The sequence below is a fragment of the Triplophysa rosa genome, linkage group LG20, assembly GCF_024868665.1.
Source record: "Triplophysa rosa linkage group LG20, Trosa_1v2, whole genome shotgun sequence".
Classification (NCBI taxonomy): Eukaryota; Metazoa; Chordata; class Actinopteri; order Cypriniformes; family Nemacheilidae; genus Triplophysa; species Triplophysa rosa.
Window position 1 is genome coordinate 5513498 of NC_079909.1, and position 27189 is coordinate 5540686.

General features: G+C 41.3%; 1 protein-coding gene across 2 annotated transcripts in view; it reads right to left on the bottom strand.

Moving 5' to 3' along the window:
• Positions 1–27189, bottom strand: part of fhit (fragile histidine triad diadenosine triphosphatase) — a 287951-nt gene that overhangs the window by 75780 nt on the left and 184982 nt on the right. The gene's annotated exons all lie outside the window — the stretch shown is intronic.

Genomic DNA, 27189 nt, shown 5'->3' on the forward strand with positions numbered 1-27189 from the left:
TGTAGAGCAATGATGAGCACGTTCATGGATCAGAGGCTCAAAAAAAGAATTGCAGGGTGCTGCATTTCAGTACAGTTGCCGTCTGAATGCTATAGTTCAGTTTTGTCATCTCTTTTGCTAATAGCTCAGACATGCAGATGTGTCCATTTGCACTCGAATAAATGATGCTTTATTAGATAATAAAGGTTTTCTTGTCACCTAGTATGTCATTTATAGCTACTGTATCATATGTGGTGGCATATCGGTACATGATTTATGATGGAGAAAGATGTTATGGCTCTTTCATAGTTCAGAAGGTTTAAGTTCAGATATGTTTCTCCTAAATTGTTCAAATACATATGGAGATGTAAATGAACGTAGATTGTAGAGGTAAAATCATCTGGATATGGGTAAATTTAATGAGTTGAACTCAGTGAGTTCATATTGAAATCATCAATCATATCGACTTTTGATTGCAGACTTGACAAATCTGAACTCAGTTTGAGACCATTTTGAGACCTCCTCATATGAAACTAATGAAGACATTTGTGAGATTTCTGGTGGGTGTTTTTTTTTATCAGGAGAAATATCTGAGACACAGGAGACATACAGTAAATAAAAGTTTCCATTTGCGTTTTATTTATTCTCATTTATTATTGACAAATAACTAAGATAATAAGATATCATCTGTCATTTTTCTGTATATGGGAGATTTCAGAACAAAAAAACAGCATATAATTGTTTTAAAAGTTATAGAATATAAAAAGTAATGGCTGATTTAAAATATTTTTCATGTATGTCCACTGACAACGCATGTAAAAAACCCTTGACCATTAAAAAAATGAAACTTTGTAAAAAAAAGAATGTATTATAGAGATTTAGTGCAATAAACCTTGCAAACTTTTGTAATTGTGTTTTTCAGGGGCTGATGAAATCTTGTGAAAAATTCTGAATATTGCACAGCAATAGTTTTTTATCAACTTTTACAATTGAATAAACAACAGTATCATACGTTTTATAAACAGTCGGTGGGTGTGCTGTCTCGGGATAAAATGATATTGCGTCTACTTATACGGTAGGCCTTGAGTCTCTTGCAGGTGGATTATATAATCAAAAACTTGAAAAAATCGTTCTCACTGAATGTCCAACCCATCTGCTTACAAATCCCTTAATCACAGCACATACATGAATATTTACTATATATTTACTATGTAGTTTCTAAAGCCATGTCTTTCTTTAAACAACAGTTATTCTAGTAAATCACACTCTGTCTTCAGAACACAGGGGCACACCGGCAGATCCCGGGGGTCCAGCAGACAGTTTACCCCCAACATCACTGTCAATATTATAATCAATATTGTAAAACAAACTTCCTGTTTGTTGTTCCCCCGAAGCTGAAATGAAATACACAACCCTGCCAGAACATACTCCCTCTCTGTCTCTCTTTTGCCTGGCATGCAATTTAATTGTCCTGGTTGATTTTGATAGGTTTAATTACTGTTTGTGCGCTGGTGTTTGCATCTGTGCAGCGAGTACACAAAGCTCTGTGAATGGCACATAAACTTGACCACCACACCAGCCTATATTAAACCGTTCAGATGATTGATGCAATAAAAGTTTGAGCTGGATATTGCTGGGAATCTTATGATAATTAAAAAGCCATTTATCTGCATGACTACGCTTTTGCAATGAGGACAACACCATTTGATTAAACTTACAGAGGTTCAATTGGCATGTTAAACGCTCATTTTTGTACAGTACTCACGTACATGTTTCTAGACATCTTTCTGGGTTTCGTTAAACTGAAAAGATGCCTTTCTTAAGTAAATCCCCTACGGCAGCAGTTCTGTCACTCCAGCGGGCGTCTGGTGTTGTTTTGGTGGGTTTTAGCCGCCCTTTAATAAGGCAGACGGGCTGGATTGGTGGCTGTGTATGAGATCTTTTTGTTCTGACAGTCCTGTAGTTAGGGTGTGAAGCGAATGAAGGCAGTTTGATTCATTTTTCCCCCGTTGGGTTTATCACAGGCTAAAAGACTGTCTGTATCGCTCAGTTCGCGTCCTGCTTTTGTGACCGAAATAGCTCTATTAAGTGTCAAACCTGGAGCCAGAGGGGGAAAATAACCAAAAAAGAGAAAATCTCCTCCTTTTGATACTTGCAAACTATTCTTTTATCTTTTTTTTGACAAAATACATGTAAACAAATAAAAGCAGGCACACTGGGCTGTGTCACAACAAGGACATAAAAATACCCATCCACTGCATCTCAAAGTCAAAGGGGGCAGTCCTTCTGTATATCGCCTCATTATGACAGTGTTCATTTCGACAGCAAATTTTGATTTCGTTTTAGTCATAGTCTTTTGACGAAAATGCAATTTAGTTTTAGTCATATTTCAGTCATCCCCATTGTTTTAGTTTAGTCTAGCTTTAGTCGACAAATGATTGAAAAGATTTTAGTCAACTAAATCTATATTATATTTAGTCTAATCAGTAGCGAACCATGACATTTGAGCCTTGGCCCTGTGCGCACGCACGTCACTGTTATGCAGAATAACAGCAAATATGCACAATAGGTTAAATTTAAAGGGGTCATATTGCACGGCTAAAACGAATATTATTGTTTGTTTTAGATGTAAAGCAATGTGTATACACCATTTAAAGTTTAAAAAACGCTGTATTTTCCACATACCGTGCATGTTTGTATCTCCTCTTTGCTCCGCCTCTCTGAAACGCGCTGATTTTTTACAAAGCTCATGGCTCTGAAAAGCGAGGTGTGCTATGATTGGCCAGTTAACCAGTGCGCAGTGATTGTTCAAATACTGCAAGCGTGTGACGGAAATGTAACGCCTCTTACCATATTCGGAACATCAGGTTCCAAAGCAATTGTACTGACAGGCGATACAATGAGATTTACAATTACGCCACCTTAACTACGTGTAGATTTGGGCGGTCTTAGTCAAATCATGTTACGAAGTTACGTAGATTTGTGGGGGTGTGGTTACACGAGGTGTTTCAGGCAGGTCTGGTTGAGCATTCGCTTTTAGATAGAATGCATCTTTTGTTCCCACACTTTCATTTGTGCAATTTTACGTGTCTAATACATGCATGGGTGACTTATAACACACCAAAGACACAGAAAAACACGTACTTCCGCCATATGACCCCTTTAAGACTGACCACGGTCAAAATAAGTCGTCTCAATTAAAGCTAAGCGACAAACAAATGTGCACATCAGCAACCAGAATGAATTGAGGCACGGCGGCCTAATAAATCATAAATAACTCACAATTTGATGATCAAATTACTTGATAACAAAGTCTTCCTCCTGTTGTTTTGAACAACGTTTTCTCTTTTTTTTCCCCTAGACTTGAAAACAAAGTTCATCCACATGCTGTTTTGAATGACGTTTTCCTCATTTCTTCTTCTTTTGATATACTGTATTGTCAGCCAGCGGTATGCTACTAGAAGGCTCCCCAACCCCGTGTAAGCACACGTTCGACTTCTTGCAGCATGCGCAGGCTGCGCAGACAGCGTATGACATCGCAGAACTGCGACTGCTCTGTGATCTTGAATTACTCTCGTGAGACTTGGAAATCTCACGTGGATAGAGTCCGCATCGATCCAGGAAGTCAAACATACGTATCTAATAGGGAAAATCAGGCGACCTTTATTGAAAACGATACGATAGTTTAGGTCATCACAGAGGGCCTAGAGGGTCTAGTAAAATCTGCTTTAACTGCTAACTGCTTTAACTAATATACTTTAAGCTAATTTATATCAATTTCTATAATTTAATTTGGACGTTTTTCCATACTTACAAATGTATAGTACTTATTGATATATTACATACATATTACAAGATATTTGCGTCCCTGTGATGTGATGAGCGCACAGTTAGCCTTCAGAGAGCAGCATTTGCAGTGGCATTTTAAAGGAAAGATGTTTTCAGCTACGAAGTCGTAAAGCAACAGCTGTACCGTGTTGGTTGTATTTAACACAAATAAAGATTTAGACACTGATGGACTGTTATTCTTTTCTGTCCTTAACTAATATATAAAAGTTTTTACAAAGAAGGATCACGGCCGACCAAAACTCTGCCCGAAGTTACTCTCTCTCTCTCTCTCTAAAATTGTTATTACTACAAATTTCAGAGTAAATATGAACACTTGACACACCACATTTAGGTTAGCTATACATCCATTTGTGTGACAGTAGTAGCCTACTGCATGACAAGAGTTTAGAATTAACGTAACGTTATCGTCTGCTGTTGTGGACGCAAATATAGGTATAATTATTGTTACAATTAACTCAAATCCTGAATGTATCCCTCGAATGCATATTGCACACCTTTCTATCTCAACGTGTCATTTTTCCAGAAATTCTTCACTGTTTCCCCGGGGAGTGCACAACTTTACAATGGGAGCGCATGATACCGAAAGCTTGTCGGACATAGCAACAGGAACAAAGGGTATTTGCGAAGGGTCAATTTCACGTACTAGGAGATAAAGGGATACTCCAACCAAAAGTTTAATTCTGTCATCAATTACTCACCCTCAAGTTGTTCCAAATCTGTATAATGAGTAAGTCATCAATTTTCTTTTTTTTTTTGATGGACTATCCCTTTAAGACCCTGTCATATTTAAATCGCAATAGCCATTACTCCCCTACTATTCACTTTCTTTGTGTCATGCATGAAGCCTGCCAAAATGTAAAAGAAATTTGCATTTGATTGTGACGATTTTTACATCAACAAACAAAAAACATAACTGCAAATACAACTTGCAATTACTTTTAAAATTAGTCTAGAAAGTCCTTCCATAATTTGGAAAGCAACTGTTTCTATTAAGATCTCAGTTTTTCATATTTGTATATATATCCTTGCCTTCCTTTCGTTTATTTGAAATATTCTGGGTTTCTATAAAATATCTCAAATAAATACAATAGACAATGACACAAATCTGAAATTCCCTGCCAAATCAAATGCGACAGACATCACAACGCAAAAAAAATGACTACAGGCAAAAAACACTCCAAGTCCATGGTAGTGTATGTGTAGTGACGTACATATTTAAAGCATTGTTTAAGTGTTAAAAGAGCCCGTTTTAAAAGCACAGTGTGCACAACTGCACCTTGTTGGTTTACTGCACTCTTGCTTTTGTGGCTGTCAAAACCTCAAACTGTCTTTAAGTGACACTTCACAGCGGGCTCGAAGACTGAATTGCCATCAGCACGTTGAGTGGCAGAGAATCAGCGAGCGCTGCCATGATGAAGACTGGCATCAGTAGGCCAGTCAGCGCTGTAACAGCCACAACAAGACAATACAGACGACATATAGAACACACAAATCTACACCACCCATCAAGCTACTTTCACAGAAAACACAAAGCCCGTGTTTCAACAACAAGAACAAAACGTCTTGCCATCGTAACATCCAGACCGGATCATACATCATCTGGAGATGTACAGGAACAGCGAGACCGAGGGAAAATTGTGCATCTCGTTTTGACATATCCACTTGTTTGCGAAAAGCATCTGTTATCCATTTGATAGATTCAGAGGAGGACACTGGCGTGTTTGAGCAAGGGCACCATTCCATGTCCTTTCATTTCTCCAGGAGAACGCCTCTCTTGACTGACTGATCTCATTTCACTCTGCCAGTACTTAGGAAAAAATGAAATAAATAAATGCCTTTTACAATGAATGATCCATCAAGGTGGCATTTGTCTTTTGATTGCACTTGCGCGAAGAAAAGAGCATCTACGCGCGAGACGTTTTCAATGCGAGGCGGAAAACAAGCCCACAATTAGAATGTGATTTATTGTCTTTCTGAAACAATCACGCCGAGACCACAGCTAGAAGTAAAGGCCTTGTGATGAAATATTCAAGAGCGATGTTTGCGTGCTGTGTTATATATAGCAAGGGATATCACTCACCCAAAGACACACCTGAAGGGTAAATAAACACACGGCCAGAGGTTGAAATTATGCGCACATGACTCCATATTTGCCCCATAAACCTGACACGAGCTTTTTAAATGCGATGTGAATTTACAGCCGGCGTTACAGTGAAGCATCTACTGTATATCAGAGGCCTTTCATCGAGTAACACACCTTAGGTATTTGCATTGTAAACCTGTCTTCGGATTTTTTGGGGTTCCGTCGCAAGAAATTCACATGCAGATGCACAACATCACAACAAAGTCTAGATTATTTTTGGATGCCTTGACATTTTTATTGACATTGACAGTGATAAATAGGATGTGAGGTGATGAAGTGAAGAGGGAGGAGTGGGATCGAAGAATGTTGCAAGCCGGGTTTGAACCTAAGACACCAGCATGAGCACAGAAAGGAGACATTTGTGACTAAATGTAAAGTAAGTGGTCGAATATCTTTGTGTTAGGGGTCCTTCAACCCCTTTTTAAAATAGAAAATGAAAAATAATTGTTAATCATACTTTTAATCATCATTTTAATAATATTTTAATCATTTACGTTGATTAAATTGATTAAATATTAAAATTAAATTTGTTTAAAACCTAAACAAATATAATTGTGCATGAAATTAATGTATGCCCTAAAAATAACTAATTGCAGATATTTTGCTGTTTTTAAAATAATCTAAATCTTTAAATAAACAAATTCTAGTCTAAATATTTTTTCAATTTTAATAAATTTATTTAAATTTAATATTTTAATTTAAAAAGTTTTACACAGATTTCTCCTCTACAATCTTAAAAAAAAGATGATTCAAAAGGAACTTTGGTGCCATAGAAGAACCTTTTGAACCTTTAACATCTGAAGAACCTTTCTGTTTCACAAAAATTTCTTTGTGGTAAAACAAGGTTCTTAAGATTATAAAAAGTAAGAAAGAGATGGTTATTTAAAGAACCTTTGACTGAATGGTTCTTTTGTGGAATCAAAAATGGTTCGTCTATGACATCGCTGTGAAGAACCTTTCAAGCACCTTTATTTTTAAGAGTGCAGCACTTTACTTTAAGAATGTACATAACTTCACTTAAAAACAAAACAAAAACTGACTAAAAATTCTTTATTTGCACTGTGAAGGACAGAAAAATCATTAGGGTCATTTCTCACGGCCTGAATAAAGAGCTGGCCTTCGATTCCGTCAATGGCCGCCGCTCCGCTCATTTGATAGCGAGTGTCTTGGGTGAACTTCTCCCGTGCAATTATCATTAAACTGTCAGGTAGGATTAGAGGCTCGTAAGCTTCTGTGAGCGATCAGCACCTGAAAGAAAAAGCCCGGGAGATATCCTGACCAATCCAGCGCCTGAAATGAAGGGTAGGCAGGCAGTAAGGTAAATCCTTGGGAACATGCTAGGATTGTGAATACAACCTATCTTTTACAAAACCTCTCTCACCAGGATCACCGTAAGCTTCCGGGATACAAAGTATGGATGTAGAGGCTTTAATAACCCCATAAAAGAGTTGCTTCTTCGACGAGAACAGAGAGTTGTGAGGGGCATGTGAAATAAAGTTCTGAACTTGTCAACAGACACGTCAGCAGAATCCGAAACACGACTGGAGCTTTTATTGTAAGATGCATTGAAGAAAGCTGATTGAATTCATTTGGGAATGGTTGGTGTTTTTTAACATAATACTTAAATAGTGAATAGTGATTGTTCCTGTAGATCACTTGATTGGTAAAATTATACAAAATCAGATCAAAGATTCTCAAAGTCTTGCACTCTCAAAAACACATTGATTCTGCCATCTTCATTTAAATTCCCAACAAGCTCTCCATAAAAACATTCTACCGCAAGAAAACGTACGGACAGGAATTGACAGTGTTGCCTGAAGCAATCAATAGCATCAATCCAGAACCATCTTAAAAATCTGATATGATTAAACAAGAAGCGGACGGGGGGTTGACATGTGCCTGAATCAATAAACTGCGGTAAATGCTTCCAAGTAGAGCGTCATCCAGGAGATGAAATCAGAGCACTTCTAGAAGGCTGTCTCACTCTTTCTCCTCTGAATAGCACCACTCACCACAAGAGCAGCTCGGCAGCATTTATGGATCACAAGGTTAAAGGGGACGAACAAGCAGGGACTTTGGAGACAGCGAGATGTCAAAGCATTAAGTCTCGACTGTCAGATCTCTTATAGGACCACTCTAAGATGGCCTCTCTCCACGGCCCGATGAAAGGGTCAGGTGCTGGTGTCAGTCAGAACATTTTAGAATATTCTAAACATCAGAGCTTTACAGACGTGTAGTGAAGAGAAAACCGCTTTCAGTAACTTTGCTAGGTTGTGTTATTAGCGTATTAGCTCAGTTCTAAAACCTAGTGGGCCTATGGGTATTTTAGGGGCAGGCACATTCAAACTTTGCAAAACATAAGTAGCCTATACATTAACTTCATTTTATTGATTTTACTTAAAGAGCCCCTGTGGTGAAAATCAAGTTTTTTATGCTGCGTATATGCTTATGTGGTGTTTTTAATATGCTTTAAGATAAACCATGTGCAAATTCATCCTTTTAAACCATTGCTGAGTATTTTCTCCATAAAACTGCAGTTTGAAACTGCCTCTGTTTATGACGTCATAACCCTGTATCCAATCACATCAACTCATTTGACCCCTGTGGATCAGCAGTTTGAGACATAAATATGTAAAGATGGCGCATAAGTTCAGGCTAAAATGATCGCTGCACTGCTGTGTCAGCTCTCAGTTTCACTTTCAGTTTTAGCAACGTCTGGAACTGCCAAGTGCGATTGAGTGGAGGCGGAGCTAATTTGCATATTCATGAGCCGAAGATAACTTGCGATCTGTGTTTGTTTATCAGTCTGGCTAAAGGCTAATAATATAACTATTTATATTTAATCAATTCATATTCATATTTTATTTTATATCAATATTTTATTCTATAATAACTGTATTAAATAAACAATTTGTTGAATTATATTGTATATCAATTTAATTAAATAAACAATTGTTGAATGGGTTGTGTAACTTTGTCACATTTAAGTTTAGCCAAGTAACGGTTCTTCTACTGGTATCACAAAATAATACTGTTATGTCTTTTGCTTAATGTGTGTGTGTTCTATAAGGAGAAGACAGCAAGAGGGACACAACATTACTGAGGACCTAACCAGACACGCATCTACTGAGTGTATCTTCAGTCTGTTTGTTGAGATATTTTATCTCAATGCTTGCGTTGTCGCTGTTTAATCAACATTGTGTCTTTATCAAAGGCCAGTTTAAAATGTTTTACAGGTCGTCTGCCACAAAGGCTGACAGATGAGACAAAATTACCTACCGATCCGGTTGAATGCGCAGTTTCTGCCAATCTCATATTAATCTTGAGTACCTATACAGTAGAATTGCATCTTGCATCGTATCTTCGAAGAGTATTTAGTTTGATCACATTTATAAAAGATTGATACAGCTGTATGATTATTTCCGAAAACAGATGACATCATTGTGGTGTGCGGGGGGAGGAACTAAATCATGAGCACACAATACATCATCGCATTATCCCTGCATATCTGTTTTGATTCACTATAAGTTCGTGTTGTTTACATTATGCAAGTACACGCCGATTGCCAACAAAAAACAGGCATGTGACTGAGTTTGACTTACCACGTGCGGTTCATGAACGGCATCTTTTAGCGCTGGCACAGCTCCATCTATCAGACGACCTGCAAATCCAGCGTTATATCCACCGTTTATATAACATCCATCGCTGAAATGCAGTGAGCAAACAAACACACCTCAGCTTCCCTCACTGTCGCAAGAGTAACGATCTGCAGCTGCAGGCCCACAGCACAGCCAATTTTGACGCAGTGCAGCCAATCTTGATGGTAAGCGGGTCTTCCTATCACTCGTCGGTTAACGCGTGGGCGGGCTATTTCTTTCGCCTTGCCGTGGGCGTGCTTTTCCGGGAGAATTCCCCAATAAGGGACTAAGAAAAGTAACGGTTTTTCATGTTCTAAAAAAACTTTCCGAAACCTATACAAACCTTGGGGGAGTGTATCGAGCACATAAATACTACGTAATGCGTCCAACTCGTTTTTTGACAAGTTGACCATGTTAAGCATGAGAAGCCAGCGCGTTTAACATTGTAAAGAAGTCAGAATGCATGAAACTGTGTTAAATGCCCGCTTTAAAACACGCTGCTTAAAAAGCAGTTCCCTATGTAGGTTGAAGACAAGAATACGTCTAAGTAGGAGTATGAAACAAAGCTATTGTGCTTTGTAAACTAAGCACTAGACGTACAGCAAGTAAAGAGATGATAAGATTATTAGACCGCAAGGCAGTTAACGTGAGGCGAAACCTTGAGCTGTGTTTAGCAGGTCCCTGAGGGGAAGCTTAGGGGTATGAGACTGCCAGCAAAGTTGTTTGTTCTTAAAAGCTTTCTTGGAAAAGCAGAAGAGCGCGGTGAGATTACGGCACTGCCTATCCATGACTGCACAGGAAAGAAAATATCATCAGTTGTTTCGCCGTTTGAAGTTAATAGACTGCTGGGACAATGTTTGTGTTTGTTTTTTCATGATTGTCGAGAAGCATGACAAAATGCTCCTTGTGTATTGTGTCTTCGGCCATATGGTCCACAGCTGAGACGAGAAATATTGCCTTTCTTATTTTGTAAAAAGACACAACTATCTCCTATTTCCAATACCACTTCTCAGCATCACTTTGAACCTGTAACCTAATATTTAAAGACAATCTGTTTGTATTCCCATTCGTTTCATTTTACAAGAACAAAGCTTGAGAATGACTATAATAAGAAGTGTTTTGAAACAATCTATTTTTCCAGCATTTTGAAATGACAAATGTAAAAAAGAGTCAAGATTTTGTATCTTCTACAACAACATTGTGTTTTTACTGCACCGCCATTTCTTTAATGGATACTTCCTGAGTGCTTTCAACAAACAACACAAAGAAAAAATACAGCACAGCACAGACTCGTTGTTTAGTTCCTTCGAGATCCTCCTCTGTGCTGCCTGGAAAAAGCTTTGACGATCACCGGCATAAAATACGGATTTGTAAATGTTCACGAGCAACAAAAGTGTAGCTTGCTCGAAACAATGATGTCCCATTGACAAATGGACAATCCTCGCTGGAGTTTTGTAAACGACCACACAATTGTGCGACAAAAACAGAATATAAAGAGCAGTGACTATTATAGTAGAGAAAGTTGTAAACATCAGACAGTAAAAAGTTTGAGATACTGCAAGCAATAGAGGAAAAATAAGAAAGCCATTGTACAGAATGTTTTTGAATCTTCAAGGATTTTTTACCCCAGTTATTTATCTTTACTGGACATGGAATGTTTATTGTGTGTAGGGTACCAATAAAAACAAATTATTATTATTGTTGTTATTATTATTAATGTATATTTTGTCACAAAGATATGCAATAACTTGGCACTAGTTTGTGCTTGTTTTTGTTTCAATATCACAAAATACACATTAAAATATTAATAGTTTCCTCTGTTAAAAGTATCATTTTTCTGGAGTTACCGGAGTTGGTTGGATTACTTGAATGATGGCTTTTGGAGTCCTAAAATCAATAAAAAATCAAACATTGGGTGATTTATATGGACATAAAATTAATATTCTTAACAGGGCCGGCCCAAGCCTTTACGGGGCCCTAAGCAGAATTTTATTTGGGGGTCCCACTGTGCCCCCAATACAATAGAGTATTGTCAATGTTTGATTATTTGCACACACACTTTAAACCTAGCACACCCAATTCTATTAGTTGTAGCTGTGTTTGGGATGTAGGAATGTCATAAAAACACATAAACCACGCAAGGTGTATTGTGATTGTCAAAACATTTGATAATTTCATGACTTTCAATTTTAGGTGAACTGTCCCTTTAAATTTCGAGCACAGAACATACAAAGCTTGTGGAATTTATTGATCAATGCATTTAACTATTTGCAAAGATTTTATTTTAAAAATCAATTTTCTCTTCATTTTATTTTAACCACAACCTATAAAACACCCTTTTAAAGCAACACAGCTCTTGACGACGATTTAATCCCCTTTTTATTTTTTTATGTAGTTTATTAATGGTTGATAACCATTAAATTAATTTACAGTATGCACACAATTATTCTCAACCTTATCCCAAATAAAACGCTGAACTAACAGATAATTATAAATTACACGAATCACGTAAATTACATATTTTTTATCTAAATCAGCATTTTGTTGTTTGCATCAACGAATACTGTCAGATGTTCAACATTTCTATCGTTAAACACTAAACAGTTGTCAAATATTTAATGTTTTAGTCACTGTCGTGTGTTGCAAAGCACTCTTTAAACTTTAAAACTTAAGCGTCTTGCTGAACAGCTAAAGATGTGACAGTAGTCTTCTATAAACATAAAGTCTTCTTTAATTTGATTGGTCACTGCTCGGTTTTGTAACCAGTAATTCCCGCCTCCTTTCATTTGATTGGCCGCCTCACTTATTTTGATATTGCAATGTTGCGTTTAGTCAGTAATTTCACAAATTTTGACACACACCTCAGAAAAAATAGTGGGCACGGCCCTACGTAAGAAAATGGATGTGTGTCGTGAATATATCACAAAAAAAGCTGTCATTTCGTGTGATCTTGGAGGCCCCCTAGTGGCGACGAGGCCCTAAGCAGCCGCTTAGTTCGCTTATAGGGAGGGCCGGCTCTGATTCTTATCAAAGAAATTGATCGACGCTAGACAAATGTTTTACTTTACACAAGCACTTACAAAGCACAAAACTGTATGTAACTACTTTCAATATTTTGCAGCAGAGCACAGGAATATTTTTTCTCTATTTTCACATCACTGATATTTATTGGTTCCCTTTCTGTCGGTCTCTCGACGTTGTGTCGAGCTGACAGATGGGGTTCGTCCCTGAGAACCAATCGCTTCCGACATCTTAGAAAAGGCCACTGAAATTGGCGAATGAAATTTGTATGCCGGACTCCGCATCCGGATATCCGGGTATAAAAGGGAGACGGCGTGCCTCATTCATTCACCTTTTGTTCTTCGGAGCCTTCGCTCATGATCAACAGACTTCGCTACAAATAGCAACTACAAGACTGCCGGTTCTACGGTGTAGTGCAGTGGACTGTCCCTTCCTGCGGCGACTTCCCCTGGGCGTCTCGGCGGTTCCAGAAGTGTTCGAGTTTTTTCTCTAAAAGAGCAAATTTCTCCAGCGTGGCATGTACCGCTGTTCTCGTGGGTGCAACACACTCATCGAGGAGGGGGACGGACATGAGGTCTGCTTCCAGTACGCTGGGGCAGATGTTGTGGATACGTCCTGCCCTCACTGCGGGCGGTTGACGATTCAGATGTTGCGTCACGGGTGGCTGTGTTCCCACGGGGTTCATCGTCCCCAAAAAAGCGGGGGTCGCTAGATCTGCGTACCCTGAACAGGCACCTATTCAAGCTGTCATTCAGGATGCTCACGCAGAAGCGCAGATCTATTTTGGCATCTATCAGATGTCAAGATGGATTCATGGCAATCGACCTGAAGGACGCTTACTCTCATGTCTCGATTCTTCCTCGTCATCGCCCGTTCCTACGGTTCGCTTTCGAGGGTCAGGCATATTAGTACAAAGTCCTCCCTTTCGGTCTGTCCCTGTCCCCATGAGTCTTCACGAAGATCATGGAAGCCGCCCTCACTCCCCTCAGGGAGAGAGGTGTGCGGGTACTAAACTATCTCGACGACTGGCTCATTTGACACACTTCCAAGATCTGTTATGTACACACAGGGACCTAGTGCTTCGGCACCTAGATCGATTGGGACCACAGGTCAACCGAGAAAAGAGCAAGCTCTCCCTTGTGCAGAGCATCCTCTTTCTTGGTATGGAACTCAACTCTGTCTCCATTACAGCGCGACTGACTCAGAAAGCGCTCAGTAAGTGTTGAACTGCCTGGAATATTTCAAGCAGTCAGCGGTCCCCCTGAAATTCAGAGGCTCCTGGGCACATGGCATCCTCGGCGGTGGTGATACCCCTCGGGTTGATGGACATGAGACCGCTCCAACACTGGCTACAGAGTCGAGTTCCCTGGAGAGCGTGGCACACCGGCAGCAGGCGGATTGTGATTACGCCTCTCTGCCGACGCACCCTAACCCCTTGGTCTTCAATGACCTTTCTACGGACGGGGGTCCCTCTCGGGCAGGTCAAGACGCGTCAGGGTCGACAGACGCCTCCCTGCAGGGTTGGGGTGCCGTGTGCAACGGGCACGCAGTGTCGGGGCGATGGACGGGCCCCCGCCTGCGCAGGCATATCAACTGCCTAGAGTTGTTGGATGTGCTACCCGCACTGAAGGGGTTACAACCTCTCGTGCAGAACAAGCACGTGCTGGTCCGGTCGGACTGCACAACTGCCGTAGCGTTTTTAACCGCCAGGGTGGCGTTCGCTTATGGCAGCTAACACGACTCGCCCGACGCCTCCTCCTGTGGAGTCCGCAGGGCCACACATATCCCAGGTGACCTGAACCAGACAGCCGATGTGCTCTCTCGTCAGTTACGCCTCGCGGAGAGTGGCGACTCCACCCCCGCGTAGCCAGCTCATTTGGGACAGTCAGGGCGGGCTCAGGTAGACCCCTTCGCCTCCCTGGACACCACCCATTGCCGCTAAGGTACTCCCTGCCTCGGCACGGAGGCTCTAGCGCACAGCTGGCCGTGGAACAAGCGGAAGTACGTCTTCCCCCAGTGAGCCTCACTGCACAGACCCTGTGCAAGGTCAGGGAAGAGGAGCATCAAGTGTACTAGTTGCGCCATACTGGCCCAACCGGACTTGGTTCTCGGAGCTGAGGCTCTTGATGACAGCTCCCCCCTGGCCGATTCCCCTGACGAAGGACCTGCTTTCCCAGGGGAAGGGCACGTTATGGCATCCCAGGCCAGACCTCTGGAACCTCCATGTCTGGCCCCTGGACGAGATGAGGAGATCCTGAGTGGCCTACCCCCTGCGGTGGTTAAGACCATCTCTCAGGCTAGGCCCTGGCCACTAGGCGGCTATACGCCTGTAAGTGGTGCCTCTTCTCATCCTGGTGCTCTTCTCGAAGAGAAGACCTGCGGAGTTGCTCGATCGGGAACGAGCTGTCCTTCCAGAGACTCGAGAGTATCATCTCCCCTTCCACACTGAACATGTACTGTATGTAGCCGCTATTGCCGCTCATCACGACCCAGTTGCTGGTAAGTCTCTAGGACAGCACAACCTGATCAATTTGTTCCTTGGGGTGCGGGAAGGCACTGCCTCACCCGCGCTCCGTACCCTCTTACGACCTTGATGCGGTCCTGGAGCCCCTCGGAGATGCCACTCTTTCTCACCTCATGATGAAGACGGCTCTCCGGATGGCGCTCAAGAGGGTGGCGGACCTAAAAGCATTCTCCGTGTCCACAGATTGCCTAGACCTCGGGCCCGGTGATTCTCACGCTATCCTGAGACCCCGGCCAGGCTACGTGCCCAAAGTTCCCACCACTCCCCCTACACCAGGTGGTGAATTAACAGGCGCTCCCCACCGGGGAGGAAGACCCAACCCCATCCGTGTTGTGTCCAGTAAGCGCATTGCGCCTCTGCTTGGACCGCACGCAGAGCCACAGGAGCTCTGAGCAGCTCTATGTCTGTTTTGGAGATCAGCAGGGAGGGCTGTCTCAAACAGAGATTGGCGCACTGGATCATGGATGCCGTCACTACGGCGCCCACTGAGTGAGAGCTCTCTCCACACGGAGTACAGCCTCCTAGTGGGCACTAGCTCGAGGCGCCTCTCTGGCAGACATCTGCAGAGCTGCGGGTTGGGCTACACCCATCACCTTCACGAGGTCCTACAGCCTCCGTGTAAAACCAGTATCAGCTCGAGTCTTGCAGGCATCAGGCACGACTGGCAGCCGGTAGGGTGTACGCCTATGACAGTACCTTCCCCCCTTTCTCCTAAGGGGGTCAGCGTACTAAACTGGCCTCCCTTCTTCCCCCACTGGGTGAAGAACAGGCACTCCATCCATCACTAAGCAAGCACCTCCTGGGGGCGGGCTGGGCAGAGCAGCCCTGCCCCTTAGGCCGGGTACCAACTGAGTTATCCACAACATAGCTCTAACCGAACCTAGTGCTACCGGACGTTGTAACTCCCCAGCAGGGCGGTTCCATCTGATGTATCCTCATGATTGGTTCCCACCTTGGTAACCCATGACCTTCCCTAGGTGGACCTCCACCTCGCAGTTAACTCCTTCAGTCCGCACATTCTTCCCATGAGTTCTCCCCCATCGGTGAGACCATGTTGGCATCTCCACTAAACTCCTCCCTCCGGTAGGAAGTGGTCTCTGTAGCGCATCCCCGCTTGAGGAAGTAGCGCTTACCCAGTGGCCTTACGGTACCAAGGCGGCTTCTCGCTGTTAGAGAAACAAGGCCGCCGCCTGTGACGCCGAAGGCAGGGGCCTTTCCACCTTTCAAGTAAAGCTCTGGGACCCGCTACCTACCCACTGGTAGGTTACAATTTCGCGGTAGCGCAAAGGCCAGGCCAGTCACAGTCGCTTCGCTAGAGATTGTGACAGGGCACAGTGTTGTGGCGTTTTCCATAGGAACCCCATCTGTCGGCTCGACACAACGTCGAGAGACCGACAGAAAGGGAACGTCTTGGTTACGGATGTAACCTCCATTCCCTGATGGAGGGAACGAGACGTTGTGTCCTTCTTGCCACAACACGTGCTGCCCACTGCAGCAGTCGTGAGAGGTCTCAGGCTCCTCAGAACTAAGGTGAATGAATGAGGCATGCCGTCTCCCTTTTATACCCGGATATCCGGGGGCGGAGTCCGGCATGCAAATTTCATTCGCCAATTTCATTGGCCTTTTCTAAGAAGTCGGAAGCGATTGGTTCTCAGGGACGAACCCCATCTGTCGGCTCGACACAACGTCTCGTTACCTCCATCAGGGAACTGAGGTTACATCCGTAACCAAGACGTTTTCCATAATCACAGGAACCCGGGAATATGGATCTATGATAAATTCATTGGCTTGCACAGTAATTATAATTAAAAGAAAATTATATTTTTGCAACGAGACCATTTTATACTTACGGACTTAAAAGATTATTTTTTAAATAGAGACTTCATGTTTTTTGTTGGTTGCAACAACATTCTTTGGCCCAGAGGAGGAGGACAAAACCACCAGGGACTGTGATGCTGATCAAAGCATTCAGCAAGCGATCAAAAGGCGCTAAAGGTCCCCGTGGTGCAGCCCATGTTCTCTGTTGCACAATGTCACAGATGGAAAAAACAACGTTAATGGTGAAACATCATATCCTCCCCTCTGGATCGCTGTCATTCTCATCTAAGTCTGTGTGACGTGAAATCTCACGAGCCCTGAGCTCCGGAAACCAGTCTATATTCCTACCAGATAATGATTTCAAAAGAACAAGCACGTGTACGCTAACCCTTATAGTTAAAAGCAGGACATTGGAACTCAGACATAAAAAGTGGTAGCCTGTTTATCCTAAAGCAAAAGAGTAAAAGAGCAAAGGTTGCAAGAAGAGAATAAAAGAATGGAGAGCAAGAAATTGGATAAAAGGTAAAATATAAATCCTTTGAGCTTGATGTAATGACGGTTGTGGAGGTTTTGAGAACGCTATCCAACAATCTCCTCTTCTGTCTCCTACTGATCTTTACAATAATCTTTGGTATATTGTGTTACCGCTGGTAATCCCTGCTGGAATAAAACGCCTCAAACAGGCTTCAGATGGTTTGCAGGTTTAAATTGTGCTTGTGTTCCAGCCAGTTTCTTGCTTGCTGTACACAGCATGTCACACATTTTATAGACTTAGGTGACCTTATGGGGAGGGTGAGATATTAAGTTTTCTGTAAATACATTATATGAATATTTAAAAAAACTAAATATTTCACCTTAATGTTCAAAAAATTATATGGTATTAAACATTATTAAATGCACCACTATGTTCACTATGTTTGGCTGACTTGTTTGTAAAGTCCACTGGATTTTAAGAAAATTGGATATTCTGTTATTTGCATGTTTTAAATGCCTCCTTTAACGTCTAACATTTTTGTCTAAAAATATGACTATTTAAATTGTATTACTTTTAATTAACACTTTTTTATTTTAATATATTCTTAATATTTTTGATGAATTCTAATTAGAGTTATTATAGTTTTGATTTTAGTTTAATTTAGTTGAATCAATATTTAAAAAATATTAATTTGTCATTTTATAATTTATTGGTTTATTTTGTATGTATATGTAACAGAACCACTAGGATGCGAGATGGTTAGACTTCATTAACACGCAGTATATCAACAGGTGAGTATATGGCATATGAATATTAACTGATGAGAGAAGCAGATGAATATTACTGTCCAAGGAGATTGTGGACGGCTGACAGAGGAATCCGGGGATGTGCAGATGAATGGGTGCCGTGGAGAACTTGAAAGACTTGGAAACACTCTGAAGACTTGGAAACACTCGAAAGACAGGTAAGTTCCAACTGGTAGGTAGCATATAGAGAGTCCATTTCTATTTGAGACCAGACAATGACTGTAAGTGAGAATGAGTCTTTTAAAAAGTGGCTGATGACAGGGCTGATGACGTGCAGGTGTGGTGAGAACAAACGAGGAACAGATGAGGAAGCGTGGAGGAACATGGGAAATGTAGTCCAAGGGGGAAACTCGGGAAAACAGGCAAGGGGACAGACGAGACTGTGATAGTACAGGGAACACGGGACAGGACAGGCAGCCTCCAGGATGATGCTCCCAGCGTGAGGGATCAGAGGAACCAAGGAGGATCTGGGGGTTCAGGTGCGGCCTCCATGGCCATGGTGGAGGGACTAAGGGAACTGGGACTGACGGCCTCCGTGGCCGTGACGGAGGGACAGGGGGAGCCAGGGGTGATGGCCACCGTGGCGCAGGGGTCTGCCATGGTGGTGGCGCTGACAGCCGTGGCAGTGGGCCTAGAGGAGGAGGAGGCGGTCAAATACCAGGACGACTGCAACGTGGAGATGCTTACTGTGACCAGTCCTCAGAGTCTTTTTGAGAGGGGTAGGACTGGCCACTGTAGCAGGGGTACAGGAGACACCCCCAACATTTTTGGGAGAAATCCAGGGGTCCCCACGCAGCCATGGCACATGCCAGCACCAACGCCACAATGGCCACAGTGGTGGACTCTGGGGAGACCTCGGAAGCAGGCTCTGGGGCTTGGAAGCAGGCTCTGGTGGCTTGTTTATTATGGCGGCGGGGCTTTGTGGAGGACTTCGCCGTGATGTTAGGGTGAATTGGGACACATAACATGCTTCCCGATGGGATTCGATGATGATCAGTCTCATCCGGAATGGCCTCGCTCACGCAGAAGCGAGAGCCATTGATTTCCAAGATGAGATTGATGAACTCAACCATGGGAGACATCATCCAATCCCATTCGAAAACATGTATTGACTGAGGAATCATCTCAATCAACCCGATGGCAAATGTCCAAGAAGTCCTCCACATACCTCTCCAGAAACCACCGTTTACATAACATCCATACCTGAAATGCCATGAACGAACAAACACACCTCAACTTCTCTCACTATAGCAAGAGTAACGAGCTGCAGCTGCAGATCAACAGCGAAGCCAATTTTGACGCAGCGCAGCCAATCTTGATGGTAAGTCAGTCTTCCTATCGCTCATCGGTTGACGCGTGGACGGGCTATTTCTTTCGCCTTGCCATGGGCATGATTTTCCGGGAGAATTGGACAGTAAGGGACTAAGAAAAGTTGTTACATAGCGGTTTTTCATGTTCGAAATAAACTTTCAAAAAACTATATGAACCTTGGGGGAGTGTATCGAGCACATAAATACTATGTCATACATCCAACTCGTCTTTTGACAAGCTGACCATGTTAAGCATGAGAAGCCAGCACGTTTAACATTGTAAAGAAGTCAAAATGCATGACACAGCGTTAAATCCCCCCTTTAAGATCGTTTTGTAGCTAAACAGGCCTAGGATGTTACTAAAAAAAGAAAATACCCTGTTTTTGGGTAAACTATGATTCTAATAATGCCACACATCATTTTGTTAGTTAAATCTCTATATTATACCAGGAACTGTTATATATTTCACAATAAACTAACCACCCCAAAACATACTTCTATACTGAATAATATGCATTATAAGATAATGGGTTATACTGTTTTAATAATACAATGGGTTTGATTTTCATCATCCCATCATTTTATGACTAATTAAACACATAACTTGGATTTACCTTTGGAAAAATAAAGTGTATATGTCAAACGCATACACGTAATGGAGTTTATTTGAGATTCTATTATAAATGCATTACTGTCGTTTCATGAGCATCATTTCATTCCTTCCTCTTAGTGATATGAATGTCACTGTATGATATTTCTGTGATGAACTTCAGACAACTGGCCAGAGCCGAGTACTGACGTCTGGCATGACGTGATGTATAATTGAATGTATGCTGGATAAACGTTGAATATCTTTGAAATTAACAGACAGCAGTGTTGCCATGACTCCCTTTCAGAATGAAATAAATTGCATTTTGTGGGTAAGTGAGTGAAATATGTATGCACGGTGGAAATCCATTAACGTTCGCTACAGAAATGTTCCTCTCATCAAGGGATCTCAACCTCTGATTCAAATAAACCACTTCAGCTCATTTATTATTCAAACTGAAGTTCCATCTACAAATTTATTCGTCTATGCTCTTCGTTAAATTGAAAGGGATGTGGAAGAAGATGGAAAGGCGGAGAAAGAACAAAATGATTGTTCTGTTCGTTGGCAAATCTGTTTAATATTAATCAGAGAATTTGGACGTCCTTGTCGTATGGACCGTTTGTAATAAAGCAGGAATTTATACAGTGTTTATCATTTTAATTAGACTGAATTCTACACATTTCTTTAAATTTAGGTCAGAAACATACTACAGGTAAAAATATTTTAAAAGTTATATCATTATTATAAAGTATTATGGGATTATTTTTCATGACAGATATAGTACAGCCATGCTGCCCACCCTTTGTAACAGAATTTGCATACATATACAACGTCCTAAAATGCTGTCTGGTTTAACTCACTCGAATTTGGACGAAAGCTAATTTGTATACGTGTGTGTGTGTATGTGTGTGTGTGTGTGTGTGTGTGTGTGCGTGCGTGTGTGCGTGCGTGCGTGCGTGTGTGTGTGTGTGCAGGAGAGAGAGAGGGAGAATGTGTGTTCGTTCAGCAGGCCGCCAAAGCCCAATCTGGAGCGGAAATGAAAGCCTCAGTTGACACTTATCTGCAGCATCCCTCACCTGGGGAAAGCTGACAGAGCGCTGGACCACCCCTGATAACCGCTTAATCAGTTCCCCTCAGTCTCGGCTATTTATGAAGGACGACCCCCATGCAGACAGGATTTTTAATTTGCCATGTAATCGTGTACACTGTTAAATTGTAGCACAGGGCTAGATTAAATTTAAAAGTCAAATGATTTGTGGAGGATTAAGCTTGTGCGGTGCGGTTTGCAAGATGATGATGATATTATGGATGCCATCCTGCGTTGACAACTCGGCAAACTTTTTGAAAGCGGCATCCAGCAACTTTGCAGATTGGGTTGACGTCGACCCAGTTGGCGGCACTTTCAATCAAGATAAACGCGATCCGCAACTAGCGTTATTAGCATGAGAATGGATGTCATTGTCTAAAAGGTATCTAGTTTAATTGGTGATCGCAACATTTTAGAAAGGTTGAATTAAACACCTCATGAATAAATCATGGCGAATATCTGTTTCTTATTTTCCTTCTCGTGGGTCCGTCTTAAGCAGTTGTACAGCCAGAATGTGATTCATTTCAATCTTGTATAAATCCATAAAATTAGCAAGCGAAAGTGGAAATTCATTCCAAGGGAAAGTGAAACGTAAAAATCAGCTTGGGAGAAAAGACGAAAAAAATGAAAAAGCACAGTACAATCTGTTTCTGGAGATGATCGGGGCATTTTGCGAGGGATGGGACACAAAAAGATGATTGGATAGCATGTGTGTTAAATATGAGCCAGAGGAACAGAATACCGGCCGTACCATATGTCACATGTTCAGTGACATCCATGAAGCCAAAACTAATACAGTCCCACATTTACTTCGCAGTAGATCTGAATTGAATGTTTTTCAGTTCTACTGTATTCAGAGATGGTTCCAAGGCCAGTGAGTCATGCAAGACTTAAGGCCAAACATTTGTGCATGTATAAGACACCATAATTCGAAGAAATATTGAAACATAATACGCTGTAAAACCCTTTATATACATTTTTAAATGTTATAGTACAGTGATGCACTTTAACATTCAAAACTTTTGTTACTAGACTTTTTTCCAAGATATTCAGCCATTTGAGTATTTTAAGTTAGTTGACGAAAAATATTGGTGCCGACAAAATGATTTTCACAAAAAATTAATGACTTCGCTCTTAAAATAAAGGTGCTACCAAAGGTTCTTCACTGAAGGCGCTTTCCGAACAGATAAGTTAAGGAACAAAGTCCCAGAACGAGTACAGAGGGCTGTCATTCGTGAAGTAAGTTTGCCCTCCGGCAAAAGGAACTATTTAGTGACGTAAGCCGGTCGACAGCAACGTCATGTAAACATACCTGTCGAACAACCACTCACAACCAAACAACAGAAGTTAGGCCAATGAGCGTTTGCTTATCTCAAGCTAAAGTGTTCCTCCAAAAAAGTTCTAAAATTCCGTCCGGTTCCTGTGGTGCGAACACAATCCAAAAGCGGTTACTTCTGGCAAATCGTCCCGGATCTATGAAATCGTTTGTGCAGTGCGAAAGCCACTTGAGATGCCATAGAGGAACCATTTTGGGTTCACAAAAGAACCGTTCAGTCAAAGGTTCTTATGAGAATAATGTCTTTCTTGACTTTTAATAGTTGAAAGAACCTTTTCCAGTACTAACTGTGTGTTCACACCAAGAGCGAATTGAACTATTTGTGCAACTAAATTACATACAAAGTCAATGCAAAGACGCAAATGACACAAACTGGTCCGTGCAATTGCCGCGGACGTACGATATTCGCCTCAATCACGCCTTCCACACAAGTTGAAAAATTTTAATTTGTGCAAAGAACTCAATGAGACGTCTGGTTTGACACGCCCGGACGCGTGAAAACGTTCGCTGTCGTGCGATGTCTCGTGCAAATAAAACCAAGTAATCCCACTTCACGTTTGGTGTGAACACACCTTTTGTAAAACAGAATGATTTTGCGAAAGTTCAAGGTTCTTTATGAAACCATACAGATGGAAATGGTTTTATAATCAAATATAGCACCTTTATTTTTAAGTGTTCGACCAAATAATTAAGAAAAAGCATCCAAAATAGACAGGAGCTGCTTAAATACCTTAAAAAGCTGGAACACTGAAATACTTTTTAAACAATGCAAAGAGAACTGCCTTAAAGACACCATAAAGACACCAAATTATAACAATTTGATTCATTTTCATTTATTGCTTTCAATTCTCACAGTTACGTTTGTTTTAGTCAACACTTTTAATGACTGTAGTAATAATAACTTTTATTTTAAAAAAGCAATAGTCAAGCAACTCAATAAATGAGTGAGTAACCCTAAGCTTTAATGGATGTCTACATCATAGTGTGTTAAAAAAAGAAAAACAATTCAAACATTTTGACTTTCTGTAGTTGTATGTGTATAGCACGATTGTAAAAACAACCTCTTAGTGGAGTGTACAGGTTATACTTGTGCCATTGCAAGCATTTTCCCCGCTTTCTCTATTTCGTCAGCCCCGTTCTGTTGTCCTTCCCCATCATTTAAAATGTTTAATGTCAGTATATAGACATGAGTACACAATTAATAGCTTCAATTTGTCTCTGTTTGAGCTTCTCTAATTGCAGGAAACCAAGTTTTTGCAAGAGGATGCACATTATCAGCTTGAAAAATCACTAGACTAATGCGCCTTAATTTGATTTAATTACCAAGTTCATTAAGAGGGGCGAATTAAGACATGTTTAGCCAGAAGGCTAGTCAATCCTTCACTATGTCGCTCACTTAGCGTGCTTTAGTTAATATAATAAGAAAAGCTGTATGTTTGGGTTGTGTCTGTGAGTGTCCTGAGATGGACTGACCATCTATCTGGTGTGTGCCCATGATGCTGGATAGCCTCAAGCCTAACTGTGCATCAAAGATTTGGAAAACTAATGTATGTTTGTGCAAGTATATGTTGGAACTGACACCCTGTTGTTGCATTTGTGTACACAGACAGAGCAACAGAAGCGCAATGCTGAGCTAATGACGGTGGTAATCTAACGGTTTGCCTGTGGTCTGGTGTGGCGGCCCTCATTAGCATCGGTACGACATCAGTGGGAAGGAGTTTGACAGCTTCTTATGCTTTCTTCTGGAGTTTTCATTTTATTTTTTCAAAGCAGATCAGTTTCCAAGACCACTCTAAGCTTCTCTCAGCTTGAGTTAAGAGGACTCCACAGGGCATATAAAGTGTGTGTGCGTGTGTTACTGTGCAATGCTTCTCTCCATGCCCTACTGGGTACCCGCATGTATTGTTGGACTAGTGCACCAGTAAGAGTAGAAGGATGTGCAGGGTTTTTTTGGCATAGCTTGTACACAAATGAAAATTCTGTCATTTACTCTCCCTCATGTCATTTCAAACCTGTATAACTTTCTTATGTAGGACACAAAGGAAGATGTTTTGAAGAATGTTGGGAACCAAACAACATTGACCCCCATTGACTTCCATTGTATGAACACAAAACCACAGAAGACATTTCTCAAAATACCTTCTTTTGTGTTCCACTGAAGAAAGAGTCATACAGATTTTGAATGACAAAAAGATGTCTGATTTTTTATTTTTAGGTGAACTATCCCTTTAATCAGGTCAGGGCATGCTTTCACATTTACTTGTTGGGGAATAGTATGAGTTTAAAATGTTAGTCGCTAATAACAATATTCAAGAAAAATCTTTTACATTACATTGTTTCACAGCAATTGTGTTACTTGCTTCACTCATAAACTTCTAAAAGGCCTTAATTATGACCGGTTGCTCGTCCTAAAAAGCAACTTTCAAAAATAAACCAAACCTCTGTTCTCTTCTATATTGTTCTGCTTATTTATGCTTGTGGAATGGTGATGTGCGTGTGCCAAAAAGCCCGTGCCCAGTGAGGGGCTGACGGAGCCCAGCAGAGCCCCCCTCTCTCCCTAGGGCCTAAAGCAACAGTTAAACCCCCAGTGCATTGTGGGAAATGTGAAACGTGCTGATTTCTGACAGCACTTTATGCTTATAGAATGGTGATATGCGTGTGAGCACATATACTGTATACGCATGCACTTCTTGCAATGTATAATTTTCCAAGTCAATGCATTTTTTCCATATGCAAAAGACTAATATCCTCCATATGGTTTGTAAACAGATGGATGAAATAATCTATAAAAGGAAAAAAGCAGAAGATATTACATTCTATGGAAATATATGAGCTACAGGGTAAAGGGAAGACAGTCCTCATAACAGCACAGACAGGAAAAGATAGCAACTTTCATGAAAAATCTAAAAATGGAAAATGTACTCCCCAAGGCTAAACGTCTCCTCTGCCGTGCAATATTCTAAAAGCAGAGGTGTTATTGGAACATTTATAATGCAAAAAATAGGAGGGAGACAAAACCCATTATTTTGGGGGAACCAGAATTTCCCCCCAAACACATACACAGGAAAACTCTGAAGTTTGATAATGACAAACTTACAAAACAGATATATTCTTCTCAAAGTCGGCCTTCATTTCAACCGAGAAATCCTGTAATTCACCTTCGACCCACTTTAGAGACCCAGTTTTATGAACGTAACACATCTCCAAGGGATGAACCTCAATTTCAGCATTTCCTACTGTCCTGCAGCGTCTGCGTTTCATTTGCTTGTTCTTTGGTCTTGCTGGGATCACATTTCTACAAATGTAATCTCACACATTTGCGCAGTAATATGGAATATGTAGCTTTTCCTCTTTGTCAGCAGAACAAGGAATTAGAGTTTTCATCTGCTTACAACTCGACCGGGGCGACACTTTAGCTTTATTGTTGTGCTGGCCGTCGTCCTTGGGTGTGTTAATAGCGACTGTCACTACAGAATCACTGGAGGGAAAATATTCATTGGATTTTTTTTATTTAGAAGTATTATTTTCCTCATTGCGTTCACCCTCTCTGTTTTACGCGGTCGCAGAAATAGACAAGCGAGCTGTACGTTTTGCCGCATTTGTTTCAAAGCATCATAGCTCATCAAGTTTGCGTTCCATTTGCGCTGATAGATTCGATCAAGAAACGAAGCCTTTATTCATATATTCATCTAATGGCTAGTAAGCCAAAAGAAATGAAATGATGTTTTTCATCAAGGTCGCAGCACAATAAAGCGAGCTGTATGAAAGTAACGAATGAAAATAAGAAAGAAAATAAATTCAACTAATATGTATATTTTTCTATTTCTAGGTCACTAATCAAATAAGAAACTTGACCAAATAACTGTTTTTCCTTCTTCCATTAAATCAAACGAGATGCTCTTTGAAACATTCTCAAATTATGGCTCATTAGATTTGCAAAGTGCTACTGTCATCTTAAATACTTATCGAATTCTGTAATGGATTTGTGTATTTCAACTGTATATATCAAGTCAAATTGTTGATCAATTATAAACAGATCATAACATAAACAAATAAAAAACAGTGCTGATTTGAAAAAGCAAAATAGAAGCAGGGCAGGGTGGGGGGATAAGGGGAGGACATCCCCCCGACTTTCCCTTGGACCCCCCTAAAATATCAAGCTGACAAATAAAAAAATATGAAATACTTCTTATTTGTATTATCTATCTGTCACAGAAAAAGGTTTAAAAAATCATGCATGTACTGAACCACGATCCAGCCTAGTACAGGGGCCTGAAGAGAAGCAAGTCTCTGACTTGGTTTCCACTCTACATAATTCTGTATTTACATATCCACTCTCACTTGAGTTACACTAATTTCAGCTCATCCGGTTTCCTCGAACAAGTTTAGCTTCTCCTCGAGGAGTTAAACGAGTTTTGCTGCTTAAAATACCGCCATAAAAATGACCCGACTCAGCCTAGACCTCCTCTCCGAGCCTCATGTATTCCACGCTTCGTGCCGCACAGCTCTCCTCACCGGACTGTAAATGAACCTCATGGTGGGGCCAAACGGTCTCTCAAACCTGGACCATGTTAAGTGTGACGGTAATTGAGATCTCTGCCTCCACGAGGATGA